This window comes from Panulirus ornatus, chromosome 54, assembly GCF_036320965.1.
Source record: "Panulirus ornatus isolate Po-2019 chromosome 54, ASM3632096v1, whole genome shotgun sequence".
Taxonomy (NCBI): domain Eukaryota; kingdom Metazoa; phylum Arthropoda; class Malacostraca; order Decapoda; family Palinuridae; genus Panulirus; species Panulirus ornatus.
The window spans coordinates 4,692,585-4,706,022 of record NC_092277.1 but is presented as its reverse complement, the minus strand read 5'-3'; the positions used below and the strand labels follow the sequence as shown (position 1 = coordinate 4,706,022).

At 45.0% G+C, this 13,438-nt stretch overlaps 1 protein-coding gene across 4 annotated transcripts in view; it reads left to right on the top strand.

Annotated features, from left to right (window-relative positions):
- LOC139765362 (uncharacterized) overlaps positions 1-7,718 on the top strand; it is a 574,294-nt gene extending 566,576 nt beyond the window's left edge. For all 4 annotated transcript variants that reach the window (XR_011716647.1, XR_011716648.1, XR_011716650.1 and 1 more), the window contains one exon: positions 7,271-7,718. The gene's annotated coding sequence lies outside the window, so the exon portion shown is untranslated. The remainder of the gene's footprint in view (positions 1-7,270) is intronic.
- The last annotated feature ends 5,720 nt before the right edge of the window (positions 7,719-13,438 follow it).

The following is a 13,438-nucleotide window of genomic DNA, read 5'->3' as shown; positions in this document are numbered from 1 at the left end:
GTCTTTTTATTCATACTAAAATCTAATGATACTCTCTAACCTCAACTCTCATTTGCCTTCTTTTTCACCTCTTGCACCCTTCTCTTGACCTCCTGCCACTTTCTTTTATACATCTCCCAGTCATTTGCATTTCCCTGCAAAAATCATCCAAACGCCATCTCTCTTCTCTTTCACTAACACTCTTACTTCATCCCACCACTCACTACCCTTTCTTACCTTCCCACCTCCCACCTTTCTCAAGCCACAAGCATCTTGTGCACAAGCCATCACTGCTTCCCCAAATACATCCCATTCCTCTCCCACTCCCCATACTTCATTTGCTCACACCTTTTGCCATTCTGCAATCAGTCTCACCTTGGACTTCCTCACACAAGTCTCCTTTTCCAAGCTCGCTCACTCTCACCACTCTCTTCACCCCAACATTCTCTTCTTTTCTGAAAACCTCTACAAATCTTCATCTTTGCCTTCACAGGATAATGACCAGACATCCCTTCAGCTGCCCCTCTGAGCACATTAACTTCCAAAAGTCTCTCTTTCACATGCCTATCTATGAACACGTAATCTAATAACGCTCTCTGGCCATCTCTCCTACTTACATATGTATACTTATGTACATCTCTCTTTTTAAACCAGGTATTCCTGATCACCATTCCTTCTTCAGCACACAAATCTACAAGCTCTTCACCATTTCCAATTACAATACTGAACACCCCAGGTACACCAATTATACCCTCTACTGCCACATTACTCACCTTTGCATTCAAATCACCCATCACTATATCCCAGTTTCGTACATCAAAGCTGCTAACACACTCACTCAACTGCTCCCAAAACACTTGTCTCTCATGATCTTTCTTCTCATGACCAGGTTCAGTTTTACTCATATCAATCCAGAGTTTACTTTCTTACACTCTGTCACATACTCTAACAAATCCTGCTTCAGGAGTAGTGCTACTCCTTCCTTTGCTCTTGTCCTCTCACCAATCCCTGACTTTACTCCCAAGACATTCCCAAACCACTCTTCCCCTTAACCCTTGAGCTTTATTTCACTCAGATCCAAAACATCCAGGTTCCTTTCCTCAAACATAGTGAAGGCTCCAGTCACAGACAAAGTCCACATCAAGGCCAGTTATTAACTATAATACAGAATTATGAAAGGGAAAAAGAAAAGACAAGGGAAACTATTTAAGAATTTCAAAGGGAGTGAAAATCCTATCTTTAAAAATGTGCCAGGTCACAGTTATGGGGAAAGACATAAGATGGTAAAGAGTTTCAAAGCTCGGATGTGTTGGGAAAGAAGTAGCTGTCAAAACGGGCCACCCTTGAGTTGCCGATTGCCACACAATAATCATGTGATGCAGCAGCTTGACAAGTCTTGTGTGGTCTAGCTGGTGGTTGGGCCACACATGCAGCCAGCTCTCGAGAATAAAAATCAAAGTGATACTTATAGAAGAGGGAAAGTGAACCAACACTGCAGTGTAGGGCAAGGGGGTCGAGTTTGGAAGTTAGCCTGGGACAGTTAGTAAGTCGACAGCTTTCGACTTACCTCTGTCAAGTAAGGATACAGAGCTAGAACCACCCCAAATGTAAGAGCAATACTCCACACAAGTACGATCGATTATTTGTATAAACAGGGCAACTGTTCAGATGAAATATCAACATCTAAACAGAATCCCAGTTTCTTAGAGACAGATTTATCTATTTCTGTAGTGCGGGGTTTCCAAGAAAGAGTGGATGTTACAGTAATACCAAGTATGTTCACCAAATCGAGAGGTGGAATTACAGAACCGTCAAAGGAGAGACAAGAGTTTTCAATAAAGGATGGGTAGAAACAGGGTCTTGGAGACATTAAACTTCACAAGATTTTTACTCCACTGATATACCCAGTCCAAGTCTGAGTTTACTGAGGAAGCTGTGTCGAGATGAGATGCAGATCGAGTAAGAGAAGAGGGAGCAGAATTGAAGGATGTGGATGAATGCAGTGTTGAGTCATCAGTACATGAATGCACTTGGTTTTTTGTGGAAGAAAGGAAATCGTTGATGAAAAGGAGAAATAGTGTAGAGGACAGGCCAGAATCTTGAGGGACATCGCTGTTGATGGAATAAGAAATGGGAGGTAGATTCATCAACAACCATAAAGATAGATTGGCCAGAGAAGAAGCCAAAGATGAAGGAACAAAGTGAGGGAGGGAAGCCAAAACAAAAAAGGAGCTCAGAGATGACACCCTGATGCCACACCCATTCAAAACCCTTAGTTATGTCAAGGGCAACTACACATGACTTCCTAAATCTTTCAGGAATGATGACCAGACATTAATAACATAGGAAAGTATATCACCAAATGATCTTGCCTTATGGAAGTCATACTGGTGATCAGAGAGAAGACTGTTTTTGAGGTGTTTCAGGATGTTGGGAGTTGAGGATGGATTCTAAGCTTTGAAAATGGTAGATGTCAAATCGACAGGATGATAGTTTGAGGGGTTGACATGGTCATCCTTCCTCAGGATGAGATTATCAATGCAAGCTTCCGAGAAGAAGGAAAAGGTTTGGTTTTTAAACAGTAATGGAACAGATGAACAAGTGCAGGTGCAAGGTCAGAGGCACACTCTTTCAGTACACAGGGATGGATGCCAATTGGACATAGCCTTGGTTGTGTCTACAAAGAGAAGTGCTTTTCAGACAATCCGAAACGAGATTACAGGAAGAGGCACAGGATTAGTAAGAGGGGCATCAGGGGGTGAAGGAGTGTTAGACTCATCCATGGTAGAGTTAGAGGAGAAACAGGAACCAAAAAGTGCTGTTTTATCTACAGGAGAGACTGACACAGTAATATCTGGATGGAGAAGTTAAGGAAAAGCAGAGCAAGAGAAGTATAGTGATGACCTTAGCTAGAGACCACAAAGACCAATGGCTGGATGATGAGAAGTTATCGCACTTCTTTTGAATAAAGGAATGGTTTGCCTCATGGATAACGTACTTGCAATGATTATGGGTAGTGATAAATACTGAATGGGAGTCTTTCCAAGCCCAATGTGCCTGATCCTTGTCTTGAAGGAGGTCATCTTTGAGGAAAAAAGGATAGATGCTTCCATTCCCACAAGAATAACCTCTGCTATGCATTTGGCGATGACAAAGGTATATTACCAGTACTACTGCCAAGGTATTCCCTGGGGATTGGAGAGAAAGAATACTTCTTGCATATTCCCTGCAGTCATAGAAGACGACTAAAAGGGCTGGAAATCCTCCCCTCTAGTTTTACTTTTCCAAAAGAAGGAACAGACCTGGGGACATAGTGAGGAATTTTCCCCTCTAAGATTCAGTTATATGTTCTCGAACGCTACCTCGCTAACAAGGGAAATGGCGAGTATGTATGAAAAAAATGCCTGGGTATCGGGTGGGTTACTGACAGCTGCTGAGTTTGCCAGCACTTCAGTGGTTGTCAAGTTGCACTCCTCTGACCCAAGTAGCTGTCTTTTCTTTCTGCCTCACCCACACGTGGACGACTGGCATTCTGTCCACAAACAAACAATCTCACTTTGTCATACGTAACACTTGACAATACTTAACTCACACAGCTCATTTTTCATAACTAAATTTCTCCTGTGGTGAGCACTATGCACTAGCCCTGCCTTTTGACAAAATGGTAGGAGCAACAGATAGAGGAAGTAGGTAGAAACATTTAGGCTGGAGCATTAGGTAGAGACATAAGGTAGAAGTAGTAGGTAGGAGCATTTGATAGTAGTAGTCAGTAGGAGCATTACATAATGTAGAAGCCTCTGCAAACACTACACTAGAATTTCCCTCTGCTAGTGGCCTGTTAAGAGCAAGGCACTAAAGGCTAAGAAGCAGCACTGGAGTTCACTACTTATGGAGACTATTGCTCTGGCCATCCCCTTCAGGGAGTTCCAGTTAGAAATAGGCATCTGAGATATAGATAGACAGATACATAGAAGGATCACCACATAAGAAATAGTCATGTACCCAAGGAAAGTCAGAAAAGAATTTTCTCAAGTTCTTCCAGTCAGCTCTGTTGAGGCGCTAATATTTACATCTGGAAAGGGCTGCTGGAGAGGTTAGTGCCATTAGAATAGATGCATTTACAAAAGTGTGATCAAAAGAACCAACTGGGGGAGGGGGGAGATTGTGTAGATACAGCAGGATGGATCAGAGGTTAAAAACAGTTCCAGAATATTCAGTGATCACAACAGTCAGGAATATAGATAGGGTGGGAGAAAATTTTTTTCTAGATCAATGAAAACAGAGATCATGTGGGCTTCAATCCCCCCCACCATCTATATGGGACGAATTCAACCACTATCTATGGTGAACGTTGAAATCCCGAAAGTAGAGGATCTCAGCTTGTGGGTGAGAAGATGCTACAGTCTTGTGGCAAGAATTTACATAGTTGAGGAAAGATTAAAAAAAAATTGTGAAATTAGGAGTAGTAAGTGACATAGAGGGATAGTGTGGTAGATGGGAGACAAACCTTTAGGCAAATATAGTTTGGGAACTCAAGGTCCTATCTCTCTCCCTTTTATTACTTAATCAAAAATTCTCACACACATTGTTTGCAAACATTTCATTTCCAACACTTCCACCCTCCTTTGCACACCCTCATCTACAGCCCATTCCTCAGTTTCATATATTATTGTTGGGACTCCTATACCTTCAAACATACCCATTTTTGCCCTCCCAGACAACTACCTCTCTCCACATATTTTCAGTTTGCCAGTCCTAGGACTCGCTTCCTCTTCCATGGTTACATTCACTGCCATGTGCATTCTCAGGTGTCCAAAACACTTCAATTCCTCCAATTTTTTCTCCATTCAAACCTAGAAACCTGTCCCTCAAAGCTGTTAAACCTACTAACCTACCTTTCATTCACATTCACTCTCAACCTCCTCCTCTCAAACACTAACAAACTCAATCACCAGCTTCTGAACTTTCTCATTTAAATCTGTCACCAGTGCAGCAGCATTGGCAAATATCAACTGACTTACTTCCTAAGCCCCATCATCCCCTAGAGATTGTGCATACTCACCCCTCACTATCCTATCCATAAACAAATTAAACAACAATGGTGACATCAAACACCCTTGCTGCAGACCAACCTTCATTTGAAACCACTCACTCTCCTCCCTTCCTATTCATAAACATGTCTTACACCCTTGATAAAAACTTCTCACTGCTTATTAAAGTTTTCTTCCTACACCTATATACTTAAAACCGTGCACATGGTATCTCCATCAACCCTGTCAAATGCTTTCATCATATTCATAAATGCCACATGCAAATCCTTCTGTTTCTCAAACTTTTCTCACACACATTCATTCACAAAAATGCCCGATCCACAAATCCTTTAACACTTCTGAAACCACACTGCTCCTCCCCAGTCTGATGCTTCGTATATTCCTTCCCCCTCTTAATCAATACCCTCCCATACAACTTACCAGGTACACATAGCAAGCTTATATCTCTCTAGCTTGAACACTCAACTTTGTACCCCTTGCCTTTATACATACAAAATCATTCTGCAAACACTCAGGCACCTCACCATGATCCATACACAAGGTGAAAATCATAACTTAGCAATCAACAACAGTCACCCCTTTCTTATAAATTCAACTCCAATACCATCCACTCCAGCTGCATTGCCGCATTTCATCTCGTGTAAGGCTTTCACCACCACTTCTTTCTTTACCAGACCACTCTTCATAGCTCTCTCACTTTGCATGCCACCCAAACCAAACATCCTCTCATCAAACACACTCAAAGGTCCTTCAAAATACTCTCCATCTCCTCACTTAATCACCATCTATCACCACTTCCCCACTTGCCCCCTTCTACAATGTTCCCATTTGTTTTCTTATTTTTCACACACTATCAACCTTCCAAAACATCTTAATCTCCCTGAACTTTACTGATACTCAACCCAGATCTCATTAGTCCTGTTTTTCAACCCTTGCAGCTTCCTCTTGACCTCACGCTGCTTTCGCTAATATCTCCCCCCAATCGTTTGCACTCCTTCCCAGTACCACCATATACCTCTCTTTTCTCTTTCACTAGCAATGTCACTTCTTCATCTCACCACTTACTACACTGTCCAATCTGCACGCTACCAAATTATGCATGTCATATGCATCTCTCGTATATGCCGGCACTGCTCCCCTAAATATCTCCTATTTCCCTAGCTTTGTTTGTACTCATATTAAACCATTCTACACTGGATCTCTCTTGGAATTTTTTCACACAACTCTTTTCCAAGCTTATGCTCTCACCACTTTATTCTCATACATAATGTTTCCTATGTTCTGAAAACCATTACAAATCTTCACTCTTGCTCCACACCATGTTCAATATCTATTGTGTTTTCCAACATTACATTACCACCTTAAAATCAATACTGTACTGTACTCATAATCAAAAGATACTTTCAGTGCATACCTAAACAGGTTAAGTACTGAGGATCATAGCTAAATAGGTAAAGTACTGAGGTTGGTTCATAGCTAAACAGGTAAAGTACTGAAGAAGATTCATGTTTCTAAAGATATGAACAGATTCCATCACATACTTGGCCATGCAATATTACACAGCTGAAATTAGTACATTTCAACATTAAAAATACGTTTGTCTTATATAATTCAACAGAATCTGTGAAAACTAAATCCAGTTGCCAATATTTACCTTAAATATGAATATCATAGTCGAAATACACTGATGTTACATGTAAAATCACCTAGTCAAGTATGATCTGGAATTCAATCTTAATGTGATAATAAAGGATATGCAACAACAGTTTGCAAGTGAAAACAGTATCAGCAAGTGAAAACAGTATCAATCACAAATATTTCAAATAACAAAAATAAGGTATCATAGAATAAGGTTCTCATAAATTTCTAGTGATTCTTTATGTACTTTAGCTACATTTCCCTGATATACATAACCCTCACTACTATAATCATATTTACCAACAGAGAACAGGTATAAAACACTAAATCCTGTTCTGCTCCTTATATTCTATTCTTTAAAAGCTACATTACCTTTACAAAACAATTTCACTCTGTATTCAAAGCCCATCTTGTGGAGCTAAACTTGTAATTGGTAAATTTACCGAGTAGGAGTAGCAATGAATTAATTTATAGCTTTAAGGAAAATAAATGTATCAATGGGCTCAAAGCTGAGTAGATGTGATCTAGACTGGGTAATCATGATTTTGAGCAATACTTCTATCTTAAAGAAAAGTAAATGTAAGGGAAGTGCTATTTTCTAGGAAACAGGGGTGCATATGATGGTGAAATACTCCTATAGATCAAGAAAAGCTTTGAAAATCTCAATCAACTTCACCATAGGATCAAGACTTACCTTTATCACAGCTGAAGCATAACTAGTACTATAAATCAAGAGAAGGTTCGACAATCTTAAGTAACTTCACCATAGGGTCAAGACTTACCTTTGTTGAGTTGAAGCATAACTACAACATTTGTGTGAGCTTCCTTCTGGTGTCGTGGTTGTATGTAACACGAGGAAGTAAACCCACTCAGCAACTACAAACACAGCCTATGAACAATTCCTCCTACAAGTGAATGTAACACACTAGAATTCACGTACTTTTTTCTAAATAACAAGAGAAGTCCAATTTACCTCCGGTTGTAGTAGCTCTGCATACAAGGTGATTTAGTTTGGCAATGCTTGTGGTACAATAAAAGTTGGAAAGCATGGTTTGCAGCATTATACTTGATCAAAATATATCAAATTACATAGTAAGAATAGTTGGGTTATTAACTAATGTGAAAGGTAAAACACTTCAAAAAAAAAAAAATCAAGATGACATGACAACCTCACCTAACCTCCCACAGTAGCCAAAATGTCCAGCTGAAATATACCAACAATAAATTGGTTTGGTGTTTGTGTGTTGAGGGTGAGGGGCTGGTGGTGGTGGGTTGCGAGAGAGTGGCTGCTGGTGGTGTGTTGAGAGTAAGTGGCTGCTGGTGGTGGGTTGAGGGTAAGTGGCTGCTGGCGGCGGGTTGAGAGTGACTGGTTGCTGGTGGTGAGTTGAGAGTGCATGGCTGCTGGCAGTGGGTTGAGAGTGAGTGGCTGCTGGTGATGGGTTGAGAGTGAGTGGCTGCTGGTGGTGGGTTGAGAGTGAGTGGCGGCTGGTGGTGGGTTGAGGGTGAGTGGCTGCTGGTGGTGGGTTGAGGGTGAGTGGCTGCTGGTAGGGGGGCTGAGAGTGAGTGGCTGCTGGTGGTGGGTTGAGAGTGAGTGGCTGCTGGTGATGGGTTGAGAGTGAGTGGCTGCTGGTGGTGGGTTGAGAGTGAGTGGCTGCTGGTGGTGGGTTGAGGGTGAGTGGCTGCTGGTGGCGGGTTGAGGGTGAGTGGCTGCTGGTGGGGGGCTGAGAGTGAGTGGCTGCTGGTGTTCGGTTGAGTGAGTGGCTGCTGGTGGTGGGTTGAGAGTGAGTGGCTGCTAGTGGTGGGCTGAGGGTGAGTGCCTGTTGGTGGTGGGTTGGGTGCGTGGCTACTGGTGGTGGGTTGAGTGAGTGGCTGCTGGTGGTGGGTTGAGAGTGAGTGGCTGCTGGTGGTGGGTTGAGGGTGAGTGGCTTCTGGCGGTGGGTTGAGAGTGAGTGGCTGCTGCTGGTGGGTTGAGAGTGCGTGGCTGCTGGTGGTGGGTTGAGTGAGTGGCTGCTGCTGGTGGGCTGAGAGTGAGTGGCTGCTGGTGGTGAGTTGAGAGTGAGTGGCTGCTGGTGGTGGGTTGAGAGTGAGTGGCTGCTGGCGGTGGGTTGAGAGTGAGTGGCTGCTGCTGGTGGGTTGAAAGTGAGTGGCTGCTGCTGTTGGGTTGAGAGTGCGTGACTGCTGGTGGTGGGTTGAGAGTGAGTGGCTGCTGGTGGTGGGTTGAGAGTGAGTGGCTGCTAGTGGTGGGTTGAGAGTGAGTGGCTGCTGGTGGTGGGTTGAGAGTGAGTGGCTGCTGGTGGTGGGTTGAGGGTGAGTGGCTGCTGGTGGTGGGTTGAGGGTGAGTGGCTGCTGGTGGGGGGCTGAGAGTGAATGGCTGCTGGTGGTGGGTTGAGAGTGAGTGGCTGCTGGTGATGGGTTGAGAGTGAGTGGCTGCTGGTGGTGGGTTGAGAGTGAGTGGCTGCTGGTGGTGGGTTGAGGGTGAGTGGCTGCTGGTGGCGGGTTGAGGGTGAGTGGCTGCTGGTGGGGGGCTGAGAGTGAGTGGCTGCTGGTGTTGGGTTGAGTGAGTGGCTGCTGGTGGTGGGATGAGAGTGAGTGGCTGCTGGTGGTGGGCTGAGGGTGAGTGCCTGTTGGTGGTGGGTTGGGTGCGTGGCTGCTGGTGGTGGGTTGAGTGAGTGGCTGCTGGTGGTGGGTTGAGAGTGAGTGGCTGCTGGTGGTGGGTTGAGGGTGAGTGGCTGCTGGCGGTGGGTTGAGAGTGAGTGGCTGCTGGTGGTGGGCTGAGAGTGAGTGGCTGCTGGCGGTGGGATGAGAGTGAGTGGCTGCTGGTGGTGGGTTGAGAGTGCGTGGCTGCTGGTGGTGGGTTGAGTGAGTGGCTGCTGCTGGTGGGCTGAGAGTGAGTGGCTGCTGGTGGTGGGTTGAGAGTTAGTGGCTGCTGGTGGTGGGTTGAGAGTGAGTGGCTGCTGGCGGTGGGTTGAGAGTGAGTGGCTGCTGGTGGTGGGTTGAAAGTGAGTGGCTGCTGCTGGTGGGTTGAGAGTGGCTGCTAGTGGTGGGTTGAGAGTGAGTGGCTGCTGGTGGTGGGTTGAGAGTGAGTGGCTGGTGGTGGTGGGTTGAGAGTAAATGGCTGCTGGTGGTGGGTTGAGAGTGGCTGCTGCTGGTGGGTTGAGAGTGGCTGCTGCTGGTGGGTTGTGAGTGGTGGCTGCTGCTGGTGGGTTGAGAGTGAGTGGCTGCTGCTGGTGGGTTGAGATTGAGTGGCTGCTGGTGGTGGGTTGAGAGTGAGTGGCTGCTTCTGGTGGGTTGAGAGTGCATGGCTGCTGGTGGTGGGTTGAGAGTGAGTGGCTGCTGGTGGTGGGTTGAGAGTGAGTGGCTGTTGGTGGTGGGTTGAGAGTGAGTGGCTGCTGCTGGTGGGTTGAGTGAGTGGCTGCTGGTGGCGGGTTGAGAGTGAGTGGCTGGTGGTGGTGGGTTGAGAGTGACTGGCTGCTGGTGGTGGGTTGCAGGTGAGTGGCTGCTGGTGGCGGGTTGAGGGGGAGTGGCTGCTGGTGGGGGGCTGAGAGTGAGTGGCTGCTGGCGGTGGGTTGAGTAAGTGGCTGCTGGTGGTGGGTTGAGAGTGAGTGGCTGCTGGTGATGGGTTGAGGGTGAGTGGCTGCTGTTGGTGGGTTGAGGGTGAGTGGCTGCTGACAGTGGGTTGAGAGTGACTGGCTGCTGGTGGTGGGTTGAGAGTGGCTGCTGGTGGTGGGTTAAAAGTGAGTGGCTGCTAGTGGTGGGTTGAGATTGAGTGGCTGCTGGTGGTGGGTTGAGAGTGAGTGGCTGCTGGTGGTGGGTTGAGAGTGAGTGGCTGCTGGTGGTGGGATGAGAGTGAGTGGCTGCTGGTGGTGGGTTGAGAGTGCGTGGCTGCTGGTGGTGGGTTGAGTGAGTGGCTGCTGGTGGTGGGTTGAGAGTGAGTGGCTGCTGGTGGTGGAATGAGAGTGAGTGGCTGCTGGTGGTGAGTTGAGAGTGAGTGGCTGCTGGTGGTGAGTTGAGAGTGAGTGGCTGCTGGTGGTGGGTTGAGAGTGAGTGGCTGCTGGTGCTGGGTTGAGAGTGAGTGGCTGCTGGTGATGGGTTGAGAGTGAGTGGCTGCTGCTGGTGGGTTGAGAGTGCATGGCTGCTGGTGGTGGGTTGAGAGTGAGAGGCTGCTGGTGGTGGGTTGAGAGTGCATGGCTGCTGGTGGTGGGTTGAGAGTGAGAGGCTGGTGGTGGAGGGTTGAGAGTGCATGGCTGCTGGTGGTGGGTTGAGAGTGAGTGGCTGCTGGTGGTGGGTTGAGAGTGAGTGGTTGCTGGTGGTGGGTTGAGAGTGAGTGGCTGCTGGTGGAGAAGTTGGAGAGTGGCAGACATGTGTGGATGTCCACATTCACCTGCAGGACACACAACCACACACACCTGGAAATGATATATTTGGACCAAAATACTAGAATATTTGAATGAGGTTTTCACCAATTCTGTTGATTTTCTATAAGTGTATTAACTATTTCTATATTTGCACCACATTATCCCTGATATAAACAGTAATCAACATATCTTTGGCAATATAAATATAAAGAACGTAATTATTTGAGTCATGCTCTTCAATTGTTACTGTATTTAAACCCAACACTAAAAACTACAAACTTAATTGGAATGCTGAGCAGGTCTACATAAAGACTAAAATACAACATAAATATGGAAAACAATGGAGTCCACTCACAATACATATATCTCTTCCAATACACATGTATGGTATACAAAGGCAGCTACCTAAAATTATATCAATTATAGCAGTATTCTAAAAAATATCATGAGAATATTATTGGATATAATGAACATAATGCATTTTACTTTGCCATTTTGGAAAGTTTAGCAGTAAATACCAGGAGTCATCAATATGGATGATAGTTTATCATTACAAATCACCAGCTGGCTGCCTTACGGGTAAGAAGAACAATCATTTGGCTGGATTCAATTACCTAAACTTTGTGTGGTTTTGAATTTAATGCTGCATGCTCTGGTGATTCTTAATAATCTAAAAAATATGATATAATTTTAAAGATTGTGAAACAAAATCATAAAAGGAGAAAGTTGAAAGTGAATGTCAATAAAAGCAATGTTATTAGGTTTAGCAGGGTTGAGGGACAGGTTAGGTAGGATGTCATTTGGAACAGAACAAAATCGGAAGTGATTTACATATGTGAGAGTGGCAAAGGCAGTGCACCAAATGGAACCATGGAAGTGAAAGTGAGCACCAAATGGAACCATGGAAGTGAAAGTGAGCACCAAATGGAACCATGGAAGTGAAAGCAAGTCATAGGGTTGAGGAGGGAGGCAAAGGTTAATGGAGCATAATGTGAGGAAAGAGAGAATGTTATCTGAAAGAGCAAATATGTTTGTAGGAATAGTAGTTCCAACAATAAATGTGCAGCATGGGCCATGGATAAGGCTGTGTGGAAGAGGGTGGATGTGATGGAAATGAGATGTTTGAGGACAATATGTGGTGTGAGGTGGTTTGATTAAGTAAGTAATGAAAGGGTAAGAGAGATGTGTGGTCATAAAAAGTTTGGTTGAGAAAGCAGAAGGTGAGCTGAGATGGTGTAGACATATGCAGACAATAAGTGAGGAAAGGTTGACAAAGAGGATATATGTGCCAGAAGTGGAAGGATATGGTGAACAGAAAGACCAAATTGGAGATGGAAGGATGGAGTAAAAAAAATTTCGAGTGACTGAGGCCTGAATATGCAGGAAGGTGAATGGCATCCAAGGGATAGTAAATTGGAACAATGCAGTATACTGAGGTCGATGTGCTGAATTTACCCTCAGCTTTCTTCATTCACACACTTTACCAAACTCAGTCACCAGCTTCTGCAGTTTGTCACCCAAATCAGCCACAATTCATTATCTATTTCCTTGCCCTACCTTGCTGATGCGGGAAAGGGCAGGTAAATACATTAAATATAATACTTCCATGAAAATACGTCTATTTTTTTTTTTTTGCTTTGTCGCTGTCTCCCGCGTTTGCGGGGTAGCGCAAGGAAACAGACGAAAGAAATGGCCCTACCCACCCCCATACACATGTATATACATACGTCCACACACGCAAATATACATACCTACACAGCTTTCCATGGTTTACCCCAGACGCTTCACATGCCTTGATTCAATCCACTGACAGCACGTCAACCCCGGTATACCACATCGCTCCAATTCACTCTATTCCTTGCCCTCCTTTCACCCTCCTGCATGTTCAGGCCCCGATCACACAAAATCTTTTTCACTCCATCTTTCCACCTCCAATTTGGTCTCCCTCTTCTCCTCGTTCCCTCCACCTCCGACACATATATCCTCTTGGTCAATCTTTCCTCACTCATTCTCTCCATGTGCCCAAACCATTTCAAAACACCCTCTTCTGCTCTCTCAACCACGCTCTTTTTATTTCCACACATCTCTCTTACCCTTACGTTACTTACTCGATCAAACCACCTCACACCACACATTGTCCTCAAACATCTCATTTCCAGCACATCCATCCTCCTGCGCACAACTCTATCCATAGCCCACGCCTCACAACCATACAACATTGTTGGAACCACTATTCCTTCAAACATACCCATTTTAAATTCCGAGATAATGTTCTCGACTTCCACACATTCTTCAAGGCTCCCAGAATTTTCGCCCCCTCCCCCACCCTATGATTCACTTCCGCTTCCATCCGCTGCCAGATCCACTCCCAGATATCTAAAACACTTCACTTCCTCCAGTTTTTCTCCATTCAAA